The following is a 22,914-nucleotide window of genomic DNA, read 5'->3' on the forward strand; positions in this document are numbered from 1 at the left end:
ACACTGAGATATTAAATTCAATTCTCTTGCTTCAGTGTCAGTTAATTCATTTTTTACCTTGGAGAACCATTCCATACTCATATTGTGAGGCATCAACGAGTATAAATTCCTAATATTAATAGTTACAAATATCAATTCTTCCTTATATAATGAATCATCAATGCGCTTTAGAAAGTCACAGGAATCTTAATAAGTGGTAAAACTTCTGTTAAGCCTGCTTCAATTTGAAATTTATGTATTTTGCTAATGGGTGTGTTTTTGAATTTGCTGCATTTACAATGAGCCTCATAGGTGGACTTTTTCAAATCTTTGTGGATTTTTTGGGATCCCAAAAAAATGGGAGTGGTTGGATAGTCACCTTCAAATAGTTAAACTTTGTTTTAGAAATATTTCCCTGTGTCCAAGAGTCTATTAAAATTGATCTGTTTTGCTATAAGCTACATTTACCTCATTTTAGATACAGTAGAATAAGTTCCATAATACAAAATGTCATACATTTTCCAATATAATCAATTGTCTCCATTATCACCTATGCACCCCCCTTATCTGATTTCATTACTCTAATATCCCTATTAGCATAACTGTTTTTCAATGGGTTCCATTCATCAGGCTTCAAATTATAGCATGGCTTTCTCTTCTTTTATTGGCTAAATTATAAATATCTCTTATTCATACTTTTTCAAGTAGGGTGTAAAGGTGTATTATACACACTCCTTCTATACATTCTACTCTTAATCTCATTGGCTTTTTCCCTGGAATAAACTGATTGTAAATTTAAATTATTTATAAAACAGTTTTATATATTAATTAACATTTCAATAAGACTGAAAGACCTTGAATGTACAAATGACAAACCACTTTCAAATAAATTGCAATAATTGACATCAGTCTTAAATATACTGTAATGGTAAATGTTAAACTCCCCATAGGAATTATTTATAATGTCTAAAATACAAACTTCTTCATTCAGTATCTTTTTCCTTTCCCCAGTCCCTTGGATTCCACTGCAGGGGCCATGGATTCCTATTTTGATTGTAGTTTTGATTCTTCAAATGTGCAGACCACTGTATGGGAGGATACTCCAAAGGGACATCCTGCTTCATATTGTTTTCTCTAGTAATTTGCAGCTCTTTACCATCATCTTGAATACTGTCAATAGAGGTTGAGCATTATCCCTCATAGTTTCTTTCTCAGCCTTATTTACACCTTTGGGGATGGAATAAGCTGTATTAGCCTCCTAACCTTGATAATCCTTCACCAACTTATTTTACTTTCTTTTACTTATGACAACAATCATTGTTTCCACTTTATTGAAAATATCATCGTATTTTTATACATCACAACTAATAAGACACTATTAACAGTTTTGTCCAAATCCAAAATTTCTCTTTGTATTTTGTCCATCAGTTTATTATTCTCCTGATCAATACATCCCTTTGGGACTTGTCATTTTTTAATAATTCAGAAAAATAACTATTTTCAATTTGCAATTTTCTAAACTTTGTATGTTTTTTTTCTCAAATTCAGTTAATTGTTGGATAAAAAATTAATTTGGTTGAGGTTCATAATGAAGTCTGCAACCAGGTTAACAATGAACCACTTCAGCCATGGCCAGCTGCAGTCATTCTCGAGCCATTACTTCCTTTGCCTTCTCCTATCTAATTATGTTGAGCAGGCATAATTCCTCCCATTCAACTGCATGTCAAAAGACCTTGTTCAGTCAATTCACTATTTTTCACTATATCCATTTGTCTCTCTGATTGTGACACCAAATTGTGGGATATTTGGTTAACCATTAAAGTCAAATTTCCCACTAAAGGGGATAAATCCATATTTGCCTCTTCTTGAAATGGAACAACTGCTCTGGGCGATGACGTACCACCACTACTATTACTAAATAACTCAAACAAACAGTCTTCTGGCATAAACGCAAGATGCAGACAAAACAGACCACCACATCAAATGAAGAAAACACGAGACACCATTCATGTAAATTATAATCCAAAGAAAATTTATTTGAGTGCTATTGTCTCTATTTCCAATGAGACCTCTTTAAAATAAATCTTTGGCATACATTCTTTCTTCTTTTTATAATTTAACTACATCACACACCTGTCAATCAACTAACATTCAATAAACCCACCTCCATTTAAAGAAAACAATTGAAGTAAATTCTTCTAAAAAATTTTTCAACTTATTTCAATTTTTCATTTATACCAATTAATTCCTTTAAACTAGATAAGATTTTACATTTAAAATGATTTTAATAAAATAAATGAATTAGTCCCTGTGTCGTCAACCTGTAGAAACAATTGCCAGATATAATTTATGGCTTCTAATAGATCCTTTCATTGACACAATTTCCACCATACTGGGATTCCTTCTTATAATTTCCAATACCTTAAAAAAATGATGACCTATGTTATCCATGATATGTTTTGATGTGATGTTACTGGGATACTTCTTTTTTTATAGCATACATATATGTTCATATATCCACTCCTGCAAGCTTCTTTCTGTTTTCCCAATATAAAATGCTTGACATTGGCTACAATATTTCACATATACTATCCATGTTGTCTCACAATTAAAATGATCTTGTATCGTATTCCATTTTAAGTTATTAATATGGGGATATTCCTTAGATATAATGTATGGACATTGATTACATCTCCCACATTTAAAAGTACTGTCGGGTTTGTCTGCCAAAAACTTGTTTGACTTTTCCAATAATTTGATGATTTTTACAACGTTTCCATAAAATTCATTCCCTTCTGAGAAATTAATGTCAGTTTTGTTTCTGTCATACAACCCATATTTATAATAATTGTCAATATATCCCTGCTATTTAGTAATATTTTATACATATCTGACAAATCTGTGGAAAATCCTGTAATCATCTGATTGATGTATTTTTATTTCACTCTTCCTTATTTTATTGCTTTCACTAACCACTATTATATTACTCCTTCTTAATCCATCCAAATCCATCCATCCATCCATCCATCCACAACCCCATTCCCATTTTTACGCATGGAGTCAGGATGTCACCTCAACATTGACAATTATCTAGAGTCAAGGTTTACACCACTAGGTAGCTAGTCCTACCATGGTTGTTCTTCCAGACCAAATACTTGCACACAGACTCATACCTATGGCCAATTTAGACTATCCCGTCTAACTACTGCAGGTCTTTGGAATGTGGGATGAAACTGGAGCACCTGGAGGAAACCCACACAAACACAGGAAGGACATGCAAATGCTAGACAGAAGGCACCCTAACTGAAAATTGAACCATGGAATCTCTTACTGTGAGGCAACAACACTATTTCACTATGCTACCGTGCTGCCCCCTTTCTCTCTTTTCATTTTAACCTCATTATATATTCCACTTAATAAAAATTCCAGGTATCTCCTCCAATAAAACATTCTGTTTAATTTTCTCATTTCAACAATGAATATATCATATTTGGACACCATGTGGGCCACTCTAACCATAAGGGCCTAAACCATTTATTTAAACCATCTTTATTCTACATAAGTCTCATTAGGAGTAGAGATGAAAATGCTCAAATTATTTCTGAGTTATAATTTACATGATTGATCTCTCCTCTTCTCTGTTTGTGACATTGTTCATGCTCTTTTTATTTTGTCTGTGTCTTGGGTTTATACTGGAAGACTGTTGGTTTAAACTAAACAAAGTACATAAGAATGACAGAAAATAATTTTACATGGGAAAATAATGTATAATTCTTTAAAAAATGTATTTAAAATATTTGTGTACACTGGGGATGCACACTTACAACTCCATTAACTGAATATACTAATTCTAAGGTTGCAGTGTCTCTGAGATAAAAGGGGAATAACTGACTTGGAGGTAAAATCACTTTTCTATCTTTTGAACTAGTGCAATATGGAAGGTAGTGTATGTGCCCTCATATATAATGTCTACTTATGTATGTGTATGACTGCCATTGCAATGGTTTGCCATTCACAAACACCATGGCAATGCACAATGGCATATATGGTAATATCTCTGAAAGGTACACAACAGAAGTGAGATGCTGAAAGTGTACCTATAGAGATGTCTGTTGCACAAGCACATACAATAGCGCGTGATGTTGCACTGAAGGTATACATACAGAGATTTCTGTTGCACAACCACATACAACAGTAGTGTGTGATGCTGCACAGGTGATGGCAGCATATCATAAGTCAGGAGCTGATACTGACATGATGTGAACAATGGCAAATTTTTAATTATCTATTTTTCATATGATATTGTCAGCAATGTACACCATATATGTATACATCTGTCCACCTATGTCCACATTACCATTTTCCTTCCCGTGGTTCATATGAACTACAGATACTATGGCAGTAAATTCATTGCATACTGCTTTGATACACTTTCTGTGCATTGCATACCTGCAATGTTCCCTCCCTTCCTGACAGCTATGAATTTAAATATATAATTGTACATACTATATTTGGTATACAATAACTGTGTCATGGTACACTGTGCTTATGAATAGCATAGTGCTGGAGATGTGTGAATGTAGTTTTGAAGGTGTGTGAATAAAGTCATCCACATGAGGATTGCAGGAGATCATAACCCATTTGCAAAAATCATTTAATTCAAGACAGTTATACTGTTTTCTAATGTTATCCATTTTCAGAAATATACTAAAATTCATCTTTCTTAAATTAGTTTTAAATGTATTTGTATTCATAAGGAATCAATGTGGTACAGCAAATACCTGCAAAGTCAATCATTAGAATCTTAAATAAATGATGTGTAGTTAGAATTACAGAAGCTTATCATAAATGTGTCTGTTTGCTGAGCAAAACTTACTGTATGGTATAGTTGTGAGCATATTAGTAGTCCTTAAAGGGTTATATGATATTCAGATACTTTTTAATGCAGTCATATATATGGAAAAGTGTAATTTATGAGAAAATCACAGCACATTTTCTGGGATTCAGAAAGAAACTGGTCACTCACAAAGGATTGGTTTCTGCAGTGCAGTACTTTGTGATTCAAAAGCACATTAGCCGCAGTGAGGAAAGACATCATTATTGGCTAATTTGTATAATGCTGAATTGCTGTTACCTACTTTGAGTACAGGTCAGCACTTTCTTGTGGTAGTTAACACTGCCATCTTATGCATTGTGTTGGCACAGGCATCTCCTCATTCATTCTACCACATATAAACACACAGAAAAATGCACACACACACACACACACACACACACACACACACACACACACACACACACACACACACACACACACACACACACACACACACACACACACACACACACACATAGGGCAGGATTCACGAAGCCTCCGTGTAAGAGTTATAACTCATACACGGAGGCTGCAGTTAAACGGAGTGATGTCAGCATGCTCTGCATATTTATGAGAGCATGCTGAATCACACTTAAGGCCAACACTGTCCGTGTAAGACAGTAGGGGGCGTGTCCATAGGCCGAGCCCTGTAGCGGACATGCCCCCAGAAGAAGAAAAGTACCCAAAGTAAACACCCACGACAGAGTCCACGGAAATGTGAATAAACAGAACACAACACATGCCCCCACAGACTATGAACAGAAAACATATAAATAAACACGTTATATATATTTTTTTAAATTGTAAAAATGTTTAACCGTGAGTGCGCCCATTTGCGTGGGTGTGCCCGTAGCACAGCTACAGTTAGCAGTCAGTGGGAAAGCATATAAGAACTAAATATGCAAAATAAGCCAGGAAGCAATAGCGTAGCGGTAGAGATATTGGCTGAAGAGCAGGCATTCATGGATCGAGCCCCCACAACACCAATTTTTTTTTTTAGCAAAATAAGCAGGAAACAAGTCCCTGACAAATATGTACACATAAAACCACAATTTATGTAAAATGTAATGAAATAGCCCATTTATATTGAAGAAATGTGAAGTAACAAAAGAATAAAAAATGCCAGATGTGCTCATAGCTGAGCTACAGTTTAACAGAGTGAGTGCATCTGCCCGTAGATGAGCAGTGGTTTAACTGGTGCAAAATGAGTGCCCGTAGCTGAGCAGTGGTCTAACACGCTAAATCTATGTGCCCCTAACTGAGCGTAATATGTGTGCCAATAGCCAAATGAGGCTTAAAGCAGAGTACCCAGTTTGCGCGGAGCTGCGCACCATGCAAACAAGCTAACCGACGGGCAACGTTGAGCAAGCCGTATCAAAACTACCTTTACACAGACACACCCCTCAGCATGTCTAGACAGTCATGAAAAATAAAAAGCAGTGGCCAGGTTCGAACCCAGGATACTATACACCATAGTCAAGGTACAGAACCACTAAGCCATGACAGCAGCACCTAGAAATGCAATAATAGCTAATATATAGGAATGAATACAAACTACAGCATGACAATGCAGGTTTACTGAAGTTGATACAATTCCAAAATGGGCAATCACAGATATGTGCGGGAAAAATGGACTATATAAGCCCCATAGGTGGGAATACACAACATAAACGATTGTAGAACTGACCTGCAGGCAGAATGACAGGAGTAGGAGAGGGTAGTTGCTTCCGAGCACAGAAGTGGGGTGTTGAGGAGTCCAGGTACATGGTCTGGCTCCTAGTCCATAATCATGAGGCCCAACTCATGCAGGGCCAGGTCCTCTGGGGAGCATACAGGGCCGAGGCGTGGGACCGGTTGGCTCATGATCTCACCAGTGCCACAGGGATTCCAAGGACTGGTGAGCAGGTCCGTCACCACCAAGCAGACCTGAAGAGACGCAAGCAGGATCAACTGAACCTTTGGATCCAGGAGGCCCGGCAAACACCCAACGCCCCACTAGTGAGTAAGTAACATTTAATTATGTATATAAGAAATTAAACTAGCTGATATTATGGAGATGTGTATTCCAATATTACTTCATTTATATTACAGCTGCAGGTGTCCGTTCTGCGAACCGCAGAGCCTATGGCGATAGGCTGGTGCAGTTGCGCCACCAGGCAGGTCAGTAATCCACTACCAGTAACTGTAAAGAAATATAAAAGTATGATAGTCAGCAAAAGAGTGCAGTGTAGTCAGTAAGAAATAAAATCTGCAAGTAACAGTGTGAAAGTGTCTGCAAGTATTGCTTGATTAAAAAATGTGTGTTTCAGCCTGTAAGTTAAACCGAAAAATGAAACTGTCTGACATATATTCTGAAATAAAAATGCCCTACCTGTAAGAAAATAGTACACAACCTGCAGCAGGCTGAAAAGTATAGCTGCAGAAGATGATGAAATCACATGTGTGAAATATATCCCTGTGGAAATACTGAAACATGACAGAAGTGAGACTGCTGGAAAGGATTGTAATAACTACAGGTAAAACATGTCAATAAAGCCTAGAAGTAAGTACCATCCTGAATAGTAAAATGAAAGCAAGTGAGAGAGTGTGAAAAAGTGTCATGAATCCAGCAATACAGTAGTAATAACCCCTGAATAAAGTATACTGCAGTCAAGACAGAATGAAATGCATGTGAGATTCAAAACCAAACAGCGAAATCTGTTCAAAGTGTTGCTGCATCTGGAATGTGTATCCCAAAATCTGGATATGTTGCTCTCAGTCTGAAATATGCAGATAGGATGATTGTCTGATATACCAAACATCCACACTTGTCTACAGCTATATAAAGCAAATGTAGCAGGATGATGTAGCTGAACAAAGCTAGATATGAATGTGTATGAAGAACAATAAAATGTATATTGATGTTGCAGTAACAGTCCTATCACAAAGTTGAAATAGTTATCATATAGGAAACTGTAGTTAGAACAGTAGTGTGTATATAACTGTAGCTATTAGAAATGTACAGCATATGTATTGTTATTCAAAGGTGTTAATATTACTTTCTTTACCCCACCCTATAACCACATATAACCCATTCCACGTGAAAATGGTATGTGCAATCACAATTAACACCCCTGGACGTTTGTCCTGTTGGGTCATATATATTTGCATGTCCGTTGATGCATCTGCCCTGTTCATACATCTGCACCTGATGGCCTGTTGCCATCAGTTAACCCTGCATGTTGTTGGACTGTGTATTTCTGTTCATATTATGCATGTGTTATGCACGCTGTTCAATGGTGTGAATATCTGGGTGTTTGGTTAATGGGAATACTAATGCATGCTGTTACAACTAATTGTGAATGGTATATGTCACTAACCCAAACTGTCATGACAATAATGCAAAACATAGGACGACAGGGAAGGCGGGTTCCAGCGGACCCACCTCTCCCACCTCAGCTGGCAAGTGCACCTGGCACTAGTGCCGAGTCCGGACCCTCCTCCAGTGGCCCTGTGCCACCTGCAGGTGGAAGCGCTGCAGGGGATGGGGCTCGCCCCCCCTCTGCAAGTGTGGCCATAGGAGAACCACCACTCAACCTCCGTAGTGTCCGGATTGTGGTGCGTAGGGAGATTCAGGACTCTGTTCTCGAGCCCCTACGCCAGCTCGAGGTACGGGTGGCGCAACTAACGGGCATGCCTGTTGCCCCGCCTACACAGCCCCCAGCACAGCCCCGTCCTGGGCAGTGAAGGAACAGTGGCAACTGCCTATGGGTGGGGATATCAGTTCCACTGTTGCCATCTGTAGGCTCATGGGCTCTGGATATCCAAACCTCCGTCCCCGTCAATTGTGTAACCCCCCCACACGTGTCATACACCACCCCTGTATGTGTCTTGTTTGTCTTGTCTGTTTACCTACCCAACCTACCTCCCCAGCTGTACCGACTTCCTTCACCTGACATACCACTCTCACCTGAAAAATAAAAAACAAAAAGGGCACTCTGCACCCAGAAAAAAATTATGCCCCATACATAGCTGCCCATTCCGCACACATGTCTGCTGGACATGGAACCTATCAATTACAATTGGCTGTACAGCAAGTATTATTGTTGTCCTGACACCTCTCTCAGGGGTGGAAGGTTTCAAATGTCACACCAAATTACATACATATGCACAGCTGTTGCTGATGAAGAAATGGGCAGCTATGGGCCTTACCTACATCCCTCCTGCACATTCCAAGCTTGTTTCCCTACTGTCTTACCCTCTTTGTGACCCCTTCTTCACCACTTTCCTGTCTCCCCATTTTCTTTTCTTTCAAAGAAAATAGCGCGGGTGTGCACCAGAGTAAGCACCGTTAAGCGGTTGTAAGCGGGTGTGTGCGTGTGTGCGTGGAGCTAACCACCAGTGCGCATGCGTGAGCTCTGCGCAAACCAGCGCTAACCCGGTTACAACTGCTTAAAAGTGCCTTAGTCACTTTGATTGACAGGTCCTGTACTCAGTTCAAAAGCAAAATAAAATCCCACTGTCAGTCCTGAACCCAGGACCTTGGAAACACTAGTCTGTACGACCTACCACTAAGCCATGACTCTTATACAAAAACATTGTGCTAAAATAAATATAACATGTAATAGTAGGGATTAATGTAAAGGGAATATAGGATGTGTAGTACACAAATCATGTCATTTAAAATTACTGTCAAAACTACTGGATTTCCATAATAGTAGTGTGTGAACAGAAACAGCCATGCTAGTTGGCAGCTTGTAGATAATAAGGTCAGTTAAAGTACATATATAAATGTATGCATATGTACATATATATATATATATAAATATATATCTATATATAGTTGTAGGAGTCAATGTGCATACACACTTGCTACAGGGAACATGAGAGAGGAATGGAGAATTGTGAATATACAACACAGCCTGAATCATGAGAGAGATACTAACCTTTACACTCACAAAACACTGTCCACAGCATACCAGCATGGTCCCCGCCCTCACAATCTGAAAGGGCAACACCTATTCCACATACCCTTTTATAGCACTGACCTGAAATCACAGTGAGAACTGCAATCAGTACACAACTGGCTATATGCAATTAGCAAATGCTGGCTTACAATTGGTGCAGAGGCCATCACATGGACCTATGCAGATACCTACAAAAGCATCCAGTGCTAACACTCCCCACATGCAATACATTCATTGCATTGTCTGTAAGCAGACAGAGGGAGAGCAAGAAGTGTGAGAGAGAGAGAGAGAGAGAGAGAGCAAAAAAAAAAAAAAAATTAGACACTGTGACTCTGTCACCCGAAGCTGTCAGCACTGACAGTAGCAGCAGCAAGCAGAAGCTGTGGTAATGCTACCAGCTGCGACAAACAGAGGTAATGCAAAGTAGCAGGTTAATAGTGTGCATACTGTGAACCCTCCAAATGTGTCATAGGTCTGTATCCATAGGTATGTCCATGTGATATGTTGTGTGTACGTAGTTCCACCAAAAGGGGATGACCATACATTACATGTCAATTAGTCTTAGGCCATGATCCTGGCAGCAGTTGTCTGTGCGTTGGCCCAGCAATGGCTGTAGTGACTGCCTTGAAAGGTCAGCCAGGTTCAAATGTCAGGATCAGCCCATCCCAAAGGCACACTGGCTGGGAAAAAGTGTCTGCAGGTACCCGATATCACTGCATATGCATCCCATACTGCATAATTCCATAGCTTAGCAGACCAGGCCTGTTATGCATATGATGTGGTAATTCCCAGGGTCAGTCGAGGTGCCCCCTTAGTGGTGTGGGACCACTGTTGCTGTATGCCACTGTCCAGGTACATATCCTGTAGTACGGCCAAGATAAACTATTAGTGTTATATGCGGTTGTATATCCTCTCGGAGTGCACACATCCAGGGGTACCACGAGGTCACAGTGATGCTGTGTGTTCTTCTCTGCTGAGGGCGGCCCTCACCTGGACATGTGAGATGATAGGGAGGTTACATCCAGCTGGGATAAATATTTTAAAGGTGGGGGAGAAGGAGGGGGGATACGTGCACCGAACATGTCTGCAAGATTGTTGCCAATATCCATGTGTTTGGTGAATGTTAAGTAGGTGTGGATTAACACAGAGCATATCTGAGGCATGTGGTCCATATGTGTAACATAACTGAAGAAGGCCTTGTGGTCATCCATAGTGTTTGTGTCCATTTCCCTCCCAGAGTAGGCCGTGGCCGTTGTTATGCCGGACCATAGCGCAGTACCAGTGCTGACCACAGATGCCTTCCCTTAATGTGAATGTGCTCTGTCCTGCAGTAGCCTCCTGCTATTGTTATGCAATCTGCCTCTGTCTGGGGTCCACCGGACAGGATGCCTAACCTTTGTGCATAGGGTCTGGGTTAGAAATGTGTGTGCAAGTTCCATGCAATCCGTGGCATGTCCGTGGTAAGCATTTGCAAAGGGGTCAGCAGTGTGGCTTGTGGCTTCCACTGGCCCAGTGTGCTGCATGGATACCATCTCAGTCCCAGCAAGTGAATAACTGTCTAATCACATACATATCAAAGTAGTCTACTGTGCTGGTGGTGGTGGTGGGATATGTATATCCAGGCCGAGTAACTTCTGTCCACATCACAGTAGTGGACGGTGTCCCACATACAGTACCTTGGGATGAACCCCCAAAGTGAGGTTGTGCATTGCACCTGTCAGTGTGTGCTGACTGATGGGGCATGCTACTATGTTACGTGGAATGTGGCAGGTATTGTTGCACAGGTGTTGGCTGAGCACTGATATCTGGCTATATACCTGTGTATCCACCACGACACACACACATGCAACATATGGGAGTAGTAGTATATCACTACACGAGTATCATGTATAGTATGTGTGTCATATATTGCTGACATGGTCTGCTGATATCCTGTTTGTGTTCTCTTCCAGGGAGATGGCTCGACAGCGTAACCCTGCCTACTCTGTGGCGGAAGATGAGGAGATCCACCAGAGCCTGGTGCGGGAGTATGACATCCTGTTTTCCCGCACCAGTCAGAATCAGCAGGAGAGGGCCGCACTGTGGCAAGACCTTGTCCGTAGGGTAAATGATATTGGCACACATAACAGGACATATGAGCAGGTACGACATCACTGCAGTGATTTAATCCAAAGTGTCCGGCGGCGTGCATCAGATATCCACAGGCAACAGGTCGTCACAGGAGGTGGGGTGGCCACACATCCCCCCCTCACCAGACTGGAGGGGCTACTCCTAAGTGTTTTGGCTCCAGCCCCGGAACACCAACAGCAGTACACCTGCATTATGATGGAGGCTGGTTCCACACAGCAGCACGACATGGAGCATGCAGGTAATATGCCATATGGACACCTGACTGTTCTGTACACTGTATCATATGCAATATCAATGGCACAGTTGTGCCCACTGACATTAATCTCATCATTTCTGCAGGTCCCTCCAGGGTTACAGCAAGACAGGCCATCCATGCTGGTGAGTGTGTTTAACATAACCTATAATAGTCTTGATAATGCCAGTAACAGTAGTGTAACTCAGTAGTGCTCTGTATGTATACTGTGGGGTGTGCATGTGTGCAGGTGTGCCTGTGCCCATGTGTGCATGTGTGCATGTGTACATGTGTGCAGGTGTGCCGTGTCCAAATGTGCATCTGTGCATGTGTGCCTGTGTCCACGTGTGTATGTGTGCATGTGTGCCTGTGTCCATGTGTGCATGTGTGCATGTGTGCATGTGTACACGTGACCACATGTGCATGTGTGCATGTGTGCATGTGCCCATGTGTGCATGTGACCACGTGTGCATGTGCACATGTGTGCATGTGTCCATGTGTGCATGTGTCCACGTGTGCATGTGTGCATGTGTCCACATGTGCATGTGTCCACGTGTGCATGTCTGCATGTGTTCATGTGTGCATGTGTGCCTGTGTGCATGTGTGCATGTGACCACGTGTGCATGTGTGCATGTGTCCACGTGTGCATGTGTCCACGTGTGCATGTGTCCACGTGTGCATGTCTGCATGTGTTCATGTGTGCATGTGTGCCTGTGTGCATGTGTGCATGTGTGCCTGTGTGCATGTGTCCACGGTTGCATGTCTGCATGTGTGCCTGTGTCCATGTGTGCATGTGTGCCTGTGTCCATGTGTGCATGTGTGCATGTGTCCATGTGTGCATGTGTGCATGTGTGTATAAGTGCATCACTGGTAACAATGTCTGGAGACTGTAAACTGTGTTTCCTGTCTTCATCCCACAGGTTCTGGGGCTGCTCTGGTGACCTGCAGCAGGGAACCTGAATCCTGTGCCACAGCTACTGGCAATGATGATATTTGTGTAATGGTACAGGAAGGTGTGTCAGGGTCTGCCATTGGTCAGCCAATTGACAGTACACAGCTGTCAACCCCATCATTGCGCACAGTCATCCTGCCAGTACATCCTTTGTCACCATTGTCCCTAGGTGATGGACAGGATACAGTGGGCATAGACCAGGGTAATGTGGTACCTGTGGCACATGCGTCCCCACACAGCAGCCATGGGCAGGGTCCTCTGATGGTACCACACAGACAGTTGCCCATGGGTTCTCGTGGGAGCATCCATGGACGTACTGCCTCTGGCCGACGTGTCCAAAGAGGTCTGTCAACCTCAGCTATGTTTCGGACTGTCATGCAGGCACAGTCACGTATGGAAAGGTACACCAGACATGGTCTGAGGGAGCTGAGAGCATGTCGCACAGCCATGACAGACAGTATGCGTGACATTGCGGATGCTATCCGTAACTTCACCAATGTCATAGACAGACGTTGTGGGGACATATTACAGCAGTTCCACAACCAGATGTCCATGAGCCAGGGCAATGCTGGGCGTTTGCGGCGTCGACATGGCCGTATGCCCGCAGCAGCTGGCAGTCGGCGCGGATGACAACAGGCTCGCGCACGCCCCCATAGTGCCAGCAGCAGCCCCAGCAATGCTGGGTCTGTGCTGTCATCGGAACGCCCCAGGAGACCACGTGCACGTGGCTCTGGACAGTCCCAACAGGGACTTGTGTCCAGTCAACACACTCCCGCTTCTGATGACAGTACCCAGTCTGGCTTTGTACTGGATACGGTCCGTAGCACCCCTGCCAGGCACAGGTACCGTGTCCATGCACACAGACACTGATCTGTATGGCCTGCCAGGTGCAGTCTGTGGCTGTCCACAAACCCCTGCATATGGCAGCCATGAGGTGGAACTGTGTGCGTGCATACACACATGCGAAATGTTAACACCTAGGGCAACCACATACATGCACACACTGCACCAACACTGCCCCACCCTGTACTGCTGCCCCTTACCAACACACATACACAGACATGTCAATTGGTGGTATCAGTGGCTGACTCAGGCATACCTAATCCACACCCTGTGCATATGATGACACTGTGCCACCTCCTGCAATCTCCAACATCATTGTGGGAACAGGTAAACACATTGCTGATGCACAGGGTGACTACATAGAAGTGTATTAGTAGTATCATGTTAGTAACAGTACAGTGTGCTGCTATGACTGTGTGTTTATCCCAGCATGCCTGCTGCAGTAACTGTATGAATGTCCTGAATTGTTATCTACACCCATAGTACATACTAAAGTATAACAGCTGCACATAATTGCATGCCGGTGGTAAGGTTGTCAACAGATAGCCGCATACATGGGTAGCACAGGGGAAAAGCTAACGCAAGTAGTGATATGCAATGGTGGACATGTACAGTAATGGTGTCAAGTTGCCCACAACGACTATACCATGTGGATGTTGGTGCATGTAGATATGTGTGCAGTACCAATGTAATCCAAATCACAAATAAGTATGACATATTATCGGTTCTACCATGGGCATCTGCGCTGCGTATTCCTGGGTACATGTTGATAGTGCCTACATATTTGCATTGTTACTTACTGTTATTGTTACCCCTTCTTTGTTGTATAATGCACTACTTCCAGCCCTGTTTACTGTAGCTTTGTTTGCATGCATGTTCGCTTGGGGTCCCCTGGAACACTGCTTACACCTGCAATGCAGAGTTACAGTGCTTCTGTAAACTTATAGTGACATCTGCATAGCGTACGATACATATGTCAACTTTACACATGACAGAACGTCACTGTCTGTCCTGTACGCATGTACGTTGCCTGTGACACATTGCACACATCTTACTTGGCATTTACCCACATGTGCAGTCATATATGTCAGTGCTATGAAACAGTAGCGGTACACCCACACATACACACCTTCAGTATGTTGTTCCCCATTGGCCCTATGTGTTGGTACTCACCATGGCAATCACACTACTAGGGTAGCATGTGCAAAGGTAACCTGTGAATCGCCTCTATCGTCCAGTTGTGGTTTATGTGAGTCATGTGTCAATGTCACAGCTGCCACATGTATGCAGTCAGCCATCACCCTTGGCCAGGAACGTACAACACATGTGTGGGATGCCACCACACAGCCAATCTGGGGACTGGTCTCTGAACCCAGTAATGCCATACCCTGTCAGGTGGCATGTCATATATACTACATCCTGGACAAACGTCAACCCCAATCCCTGCTGCTACTATTTATAATACACCTGAAGATGTTCCTGATAGTTTTGACCAGTTCTTTACTGAGACATTTCAGGCCCTAGCTAGCCATCTACCTCCTAGCTCCCCTGGTCCTGAAAGTAGCACTCCTAGAAAACTACTTGCGTCCAGCTGCCAACCAGTCGCCACTTCACTTCTCTGTGCCTTGATTGAAACAGTGAAACCCTCTACACGTTCTGCTGATCAACTCCCTGCCGAATACCTATCAAAACCAGATGATGCTATTGCTTACCCCGTCTCAAAGGTAATCAAAGGAACCATGTTAGAATCTAACTTTCCCACCATCTGGAAAATGTCATATGTAATCCCACTTCACAAAGGAGGCAGCTCTTCTGAAGTCCCCAATTATAGGCCAATAGCTATACTCTCTCCACTTGCAAAGATTATGGAAACTTTGGTCATAGACAATTCATGCACCACCTAATCCAAACTCACATTATGGCAGACACTCAGCATGGTTTACGTCCTCATCACAGCACTACGTCAGGCCTCCTAGCCTTTACTAACACCATAAGCCATACTTGCAACAATAATTATATATCCGCAGCCCTCTTTTTGGATATTTCAAAGGCATACGATATGGTTGATCACCAACTTGTACTCCACACCCTGCAAAGACTGTCTAGATACTGGAGCCTTCCAATGGTTTCAATCCTACCTGCATGGTCGACAGCAGGCTGGCCTCTGGCAGAACAAACTCTCTAACCTTCTACCTAACACCCTCAGAGTACCACAAGGCTCTATACTAGGGCCCTTGCTGTTCTCCATCTTCATTAACGACCTTTATACTGTCATCCCAAAAGTCAGCTGTATCCAATATGCTGAAGACTCTACTCTGATCTGCTCAGCCACATCTCCAGTAGAGTTATGGTCAGCTACCCAGACCACCTTTAATACAATAGAAAACTGGCTTTCTGAACATCGTCTGATCCAAAATCCCAATCAAACTAAACTGCTGTTATTTCACCAACACGTAGGTCTACCACTTTCACCGTTACCATAACATCAACTGATGGCACAATAATCTCCCCTGACCCATCTCCGAAACTATTAGGTGTCATCATAGACAATAACCTCAAATGTGACCTACATGTTAACCAGATTATCAAAGCCATCAATAGAAAACTAGGGTCACTCTACAGAATTAAAGCCTTCCTAGCCCCTCCAGCTAAAGGTGCCATAGCTCGCTCACACCTTGTTTCAACCCTTCTGTATGCATCCCATCTACTCTCGAATATGAACAAGACTGTCCTTAACAAACACTCAATTTGCTACAACCACATTGCCAGGTTTGCCACTGGGCTGCCTTTTAGGACACATCATTGCATCAATCTAAATCAGCTTGGTTGGCTTGCAATACCCAGCCTAATACAGTATAACCAACTGATTATGGCCTATAAAATCATCTATAATCCAGACAATACTCCTGCACTTCAAATATTATCACCCCCTATAACAATCCTAGACCGCTTCGATCCTCTAACAAAGTACTACTTCAGACTAGCAAGTTTAATAACACAGCCAGTGATTCTCTCTTTGCAAACCCTGTAAGTAGATCCTGGAACTCACTTCCAGCTGATATTACCCTACTGTCCACCTTAGGTCAATTTAACAGTAGACTCAAACAACATTTGTCACTTAACTGGCTATGTCAATGTATCAAGCCTGGCTAACTCGAATGTGTAAAATCTGTGAACCACTTTACTGTGTAATTTTAATATAATCCTGACTTGTGCTCAGGTCTAACATTAACCTGTGGAGCATGTTTGACTTGCTTACTTATGTAATCTCTGTAAATAATCTGTTTGTAATATGTAATGCTAGTATTATGTAATGCTGTATCTGCTACCCTCGTAGCTTGTCTCCACGGGCCTCCCCTGGAAATGGACATGCATCCAGTCAGACTATCTCAGTCAACAAATGTAGGATAAATACATAAATCAATAAAATATATTATAGTGACTACAATACCAGTCAGACATTGACACACACTGACAGCATGCTGAACACACTGGGCCATACGTGGGGACTCAGAATAGCAGCCTGCCTGGGCATCACACACCACCGCAGCTGGCACACAGGCATATGTTCCGTCGGAACAGAGCACATGCCACACATGGCACGCACATCCCCTGTGCCACACACTCACAGCCTGTAGGGCTACACAACACACATGCTATAGACGTGTCAGGTACCTGTCTTGTGTGCTGCACTGGGGTCCCGCTCAACAGGCTGTATCTGGTGAAGGTCACAGTGATATGCCTCAGGGGCACTATGGTCCACCACAGCACATATGCATACAGGTCAGTCAGAGGCATGGACAGATATGACTCACTCATTGACCATGCCAGTATGGCTGCCTGAAACATACCTCCTTGGACTACATGATAGGGAACATAGAATGGATCTCTCAGCATGTGGCACAGGCCAGTATGAGCCTGATGTTGATTGCCAACATACCCTCACCAGGTATTCTATCACTATATGTGGGAAGGGTGTTGTATGTCTACATTATGCTCAGTCTCCACTGTCATTCATAGGGTATCCACTGGCTGTCAACGTGTGCTTACATGCTAGGGAAGCCACAATGATGTGCAAGGGTCATCTTGCACGTGACACCCATGGCCCGATGTATAATGGCAAAGCTCCTTGGTGCACACATACTGCCTTATGCTGCAGGACATGGTTTACATAGTGACCTCTGTGGGTATCACACAGGTTAGGACACTAACAGTGCTGCTACACAACAACAGCAGTGTACACTGGAAGATGCATGCACCAGACACTGCCCTCAGCATGGTGAACTGCAATGTCTGTGCAGTACCAGATTCATGATTCATGGCTCACAGGTGTTACCCATCACTGACAGGTTATGCCCCATACCATGCCTGTCGTCCCCTACACATGTAACACACATGGATAGGGGGGGTGGTATCCCAAGGTAACACAGATACACACACCTCCAGGTTGTTGGCACAGCACAAACAATCAGGGCCTACTCATGTGCAGCTGACAGTGTGTCGGACTGCCATCTGGTTCATAGCCTGGCACACACAACCCTCCCATACACTGGAAGACCACCTATCCTCCATAACAAAACTGGCAATATGACAGTCTCAAGAACTGTGTTTATATGGCCGGACTGCATCCAGCCAAACATTGTGTGTGAGCATTACTGTAGCTACAACACACTAGTTGAAGGGTTCACAGCATGTGGTCACCGAATTGCAGTGGAATGACATGTTACCACTACCACAACAGGTGGGAACATGCAGCACCTGTACATCGACTACATGTACACTATATGGCCCAGACCAGATGTGTATCCCCTGCTGTAGGTCTTTCACCATAGACACCCACACTGTATAGGGACATACCACGTGCAGACCCTGCACAGTAAGACACAGTCATATTGGTATACATACCATTTATCCACTCGAAGCATGTGTCAGACATGGTAACTACTGCAGGTCACAGGTATTTATGTGTATGTGTCACACACATACATCATGTGGGCAATGCCATTGCTGGTTTAGGCAATGGCATGCATTGTTATGTACAAACACCCACACAAGGTCATACTGTGTGACACAACCACATGTGACAGTTGTGGGTTACCAAAACATACCTATCTGTACTCTGACAATGGTAATAGACACAGTAGCAGAGCACACTATTGGCATTACTAGCCAACTAGCCCTGTTTGGCTGTGCTGATAGTGTGGTGACATCCCCTGTGTTTACTGGGGGAGTATGCAGCATCTGGTGTATTGTAGTATTTGCCAAATGGATCTGTGCACTCACACTTGCATTTACACACACCCTACTAGCCCCACACACATGTACACTTGCCATTTGCAGGATTCATTCCCTTACCTAACTAAGTCATGACACGTGAAAGAGACGCATTAGCAAAGCGCACTATTCGGTTTACTAGATAGTTCCTCTTCTCTGGCTATACTTATAGGGTGCTGACAACATCAGTATTTTGAAAGGGTAATGTGCATCAGGTAGTGTGATCTCCTGATTGCCAAAACTAACATGTTTTTCATACAGAAATGCACACACACAAACTCCCCACATCCAAACATACACACATGCCATTTACAGGTTTCAAACTCCTACCTAGCTACATTATGATACTTGGGAGAAACGCATTAGCAGAGTGTGCTATTCACATTACTGGGAGGCTTCTCTTCTCCTGCTGTACTTATAGGGTGCTGACATCATCTGTGTTTAGAAAGGGGAGTGTGCATCCTGTAGTGTGTTCTCCCAGTTGCCAAAAGGGGGATTTCCCTCACACAAATTTGCACACACACAGTAACCCCCCTCATCCAAACACACACACTTGCCGGATTCAAACCACTACCTAACTATGTTATGACACTTGAGATGGACGCATTAGCAGAGTGCACTATTCACATTACTGGGAGGCTTCCCTTCTCCTGCTGTACTTATAGGGTGCTGACATCATCTGTGTTTAGAAAGGGGAGTGTGTATCCTGTAGTGTGTTCTCCCAGTTGCCAAAAGGGACATTCCCCTCACACACACTAACCCCCCTCCTCCAAACACACACACTTGCCATTTGGAGGATTACACCCACTACCTAACAATGTTATGACACTTGAGACGGACGCATTAGCAGAGCGCGCTATTCGCATTACTGGGAGGCTTTCCTTCTCCTGCTGTACTTATAGGGTGCTGACATCATCTGTGTTTAGAAAGGGGAGTGTGCATCCTGTAGTGTGTTCTCCCAGTTGCCAAAAGGGACATTTCCCTCACACACACTAACCCCCCTCATCCAAACACACACACTTGCCATTTGGAGGATTCAAACCACTACCTAACTATGTCATGACACTTGAGATGGACGCATTAGCGGAGCGTGCTATTCGCATTACTGGGAGGCTTCCCTTCTCCTGCTGTACTTATAGGGTGCTGACATCATCTGTGTTTAGAAAGGGGAGTGTGCATCCTGCAGTGTGTTCTCCCAGTTGCCAAAAGGGACATTTCCCTCATACATATTTGCATACACACAGTAACCCCCCTCATCCAAACACACACACTTGCCATTTGCAGGATTCAAACCACTACCTAACTATGTTATGACACTCAAGATGGACGCATTAGCAGAGCGCGCTATTCGCATTACTGGGAGGCTTCCCTTCTCCTGCTGTACTTATAGGGTGCTGACATCATCTGTGTTTAGAAAAGGGAGTGTGCATCCTGTAGTGTGTTCTCCCAGTTGCCAAAAGGGACATTTCCCTCACACACACTAACTCCCCTCATCCAAACACACACACTTTTAGGATTCAAACCACTACCTAACTATGTTATGATACTTGAGACGGACGCATTAGCAGAGCGCACTATTCGCGTTACTGGGAGGCTTCCTTTCTCCTGCTGTACTTATAGGGTGCTGACATCATCTGTGTTTAGAAAGGGGAGTGTGCATCCTGTAGTGTGTTCTCTCAGTTGCCAAAAGGGACATTTCCCTCTCACACACACAAACCCCACTCACCCACACACTGAGCATCTGCAGGATTCAAAACCCTATCTAACTATATTATGACACTTGAGGAAGACGCATTAGCAGAGCGCACTATCTGAATTACTGGGCATCTATTCTGCACCTGTAGTATTTCTAGGGTGCTGACATCTTTATTTCCACAGAGGTATGTAGATGTAGTACTACCTGTCAGGTGGGGGATAGCATATATATGCATTTGCAGCCACCTACGCCAGGGTCAGATATGCACATCGCACTGGCAGGTTATGTTCTATACCATACTTTGGGACCACAGGACCTGTAACACACAACACAACCAGTCCAGAACACCACACCCACATCCAGGACACACACTTAGCTTCCCTGGGAACAGTGCCAGGATATGCAGGTATTCACATACACCATTCCAGTTGTTAACATCAGGTACAGGCATATTGTGTTTGAGAACTACTCAGGCCTCTACCACTTTACCCTACAGCCACTACAATTTGTGGGTTCATGTGCTATGGCAGAACCACACACCACAGCCACACGGGTGAATACATATTGCACCTGTCCATCTGCAACGTGGGTACTCACTGTTCCACACCAGAGGTAGACCACCATTGTTGATATCTGACCATACCCACCTTTCCCTGGACATCCATATCTCATCTCCACCCCCAGGCAAGGTTGTCACTGCACACAAACTGTGTTTAGCACAAGCAGACTCTACACTTGTGTAGACTGGGGTGGATGACTTCAGAGGACCCATGCTGGAGGACTATACTGGCCACTCAGCATAATCCTTGACAATTGCATCCTATGAGCATGTGTACAGTTTGCATTGGTCATGCTATCCCACATATACCCATGACTGCTCCACAACAAGACACCTGTCAGCTGTACACCGGCCATATATGCGCCGTTCAACAGACAGAGTGACCTAATATATTGCAGAGCTGTAGCCCACAGAGAGAGGACATCTGTGGACAGTTCCAGCACGGCACTTCATTCACACATACTCATTACAACACAGTGTTAACAGTGGAATCGTCCAGAGAATGCAGATAGGGCTCCCCTCAGTCTGTTATTGATGGACACCTACTGTCAGAGATCCTCAGCAACCCTCTCACAGCACACACCGACAACATGGCTGTGGCTTAGCACATTCAATCCCTGAGACCTCCATGGTGCCCCTGCTTGACAGAGGCACAGCTCACTAGCCTCACATGTTGCCTTCTCTGACCTACTTTACAGTGGCACGGCAGCCTACTATCCTGGGGATGCAGATGCCAAGCACACTCTGGCTGAGCTGTCATTCCCTGGGGCAAGAAGCCTAGTATTGACCTCTACACCCATATGTTCAATTGTCGGATGCACAATATTTGTTGTGCTGTTCTACTGTTTGCAGGTCTTTATTGCCATAGCATTCCCTGTTCAGATGACCAACTTGTGTATCTGTGGCAGATGTTTGCATATGACGGCGATCCACTATATCACTTATGTCTCTGTGGTCATTTACTGTGTGCACTGGGCTGATTGCTGTGTTGTGGCTGGTTCCTGGACTGACACATATAAATACCAGATATGTGTGGCCAACTGCTACACGGAGATATGGCCTAAGTGTGTGAGCATGCCCAGTTCAGCCTTTCCATGGCATGTTGGTTCATAGGTTCATAGGTTCATAGGTTAGTACTAGGCTAACTACCCTTGTGGGCCATTTTAAGCCTAGCCAATTTTCCCATGTGAGAATCAAACCCTGCACCTTGTGTCTACAAGGTAAATACCTTAACCATTATGCCATCCTCCCACTGGACTCCCATATGTTGTCTGACATATGCCTCATTTATCTAAGTGTGCGAGCATGCCCAGTGTGAGCTTTCCATATGTTGCACTCTGAAGTCCACCACATATTTGGGTGTGTGTGATCTTCGACATTATCGCACATTTATGATTGTGTGCTGGGTGTCATGTTGTGTACTAACT

Source organism: Protopterus annectens, chromosome 12.part0 (assembly GCF_019279795.1).
Source record: "Protopterus annectens isolate FY-2018-M chromosome 12.part0, PAN1.0, whole genome shotgun sequence".
Classification (NCBI taxonomy): domain Eukaryota; kingdom Metazoa; phylum Chordata; order Ceratodontiformes; family Protopteridae; genus Protopterus; species Protopterus annectens.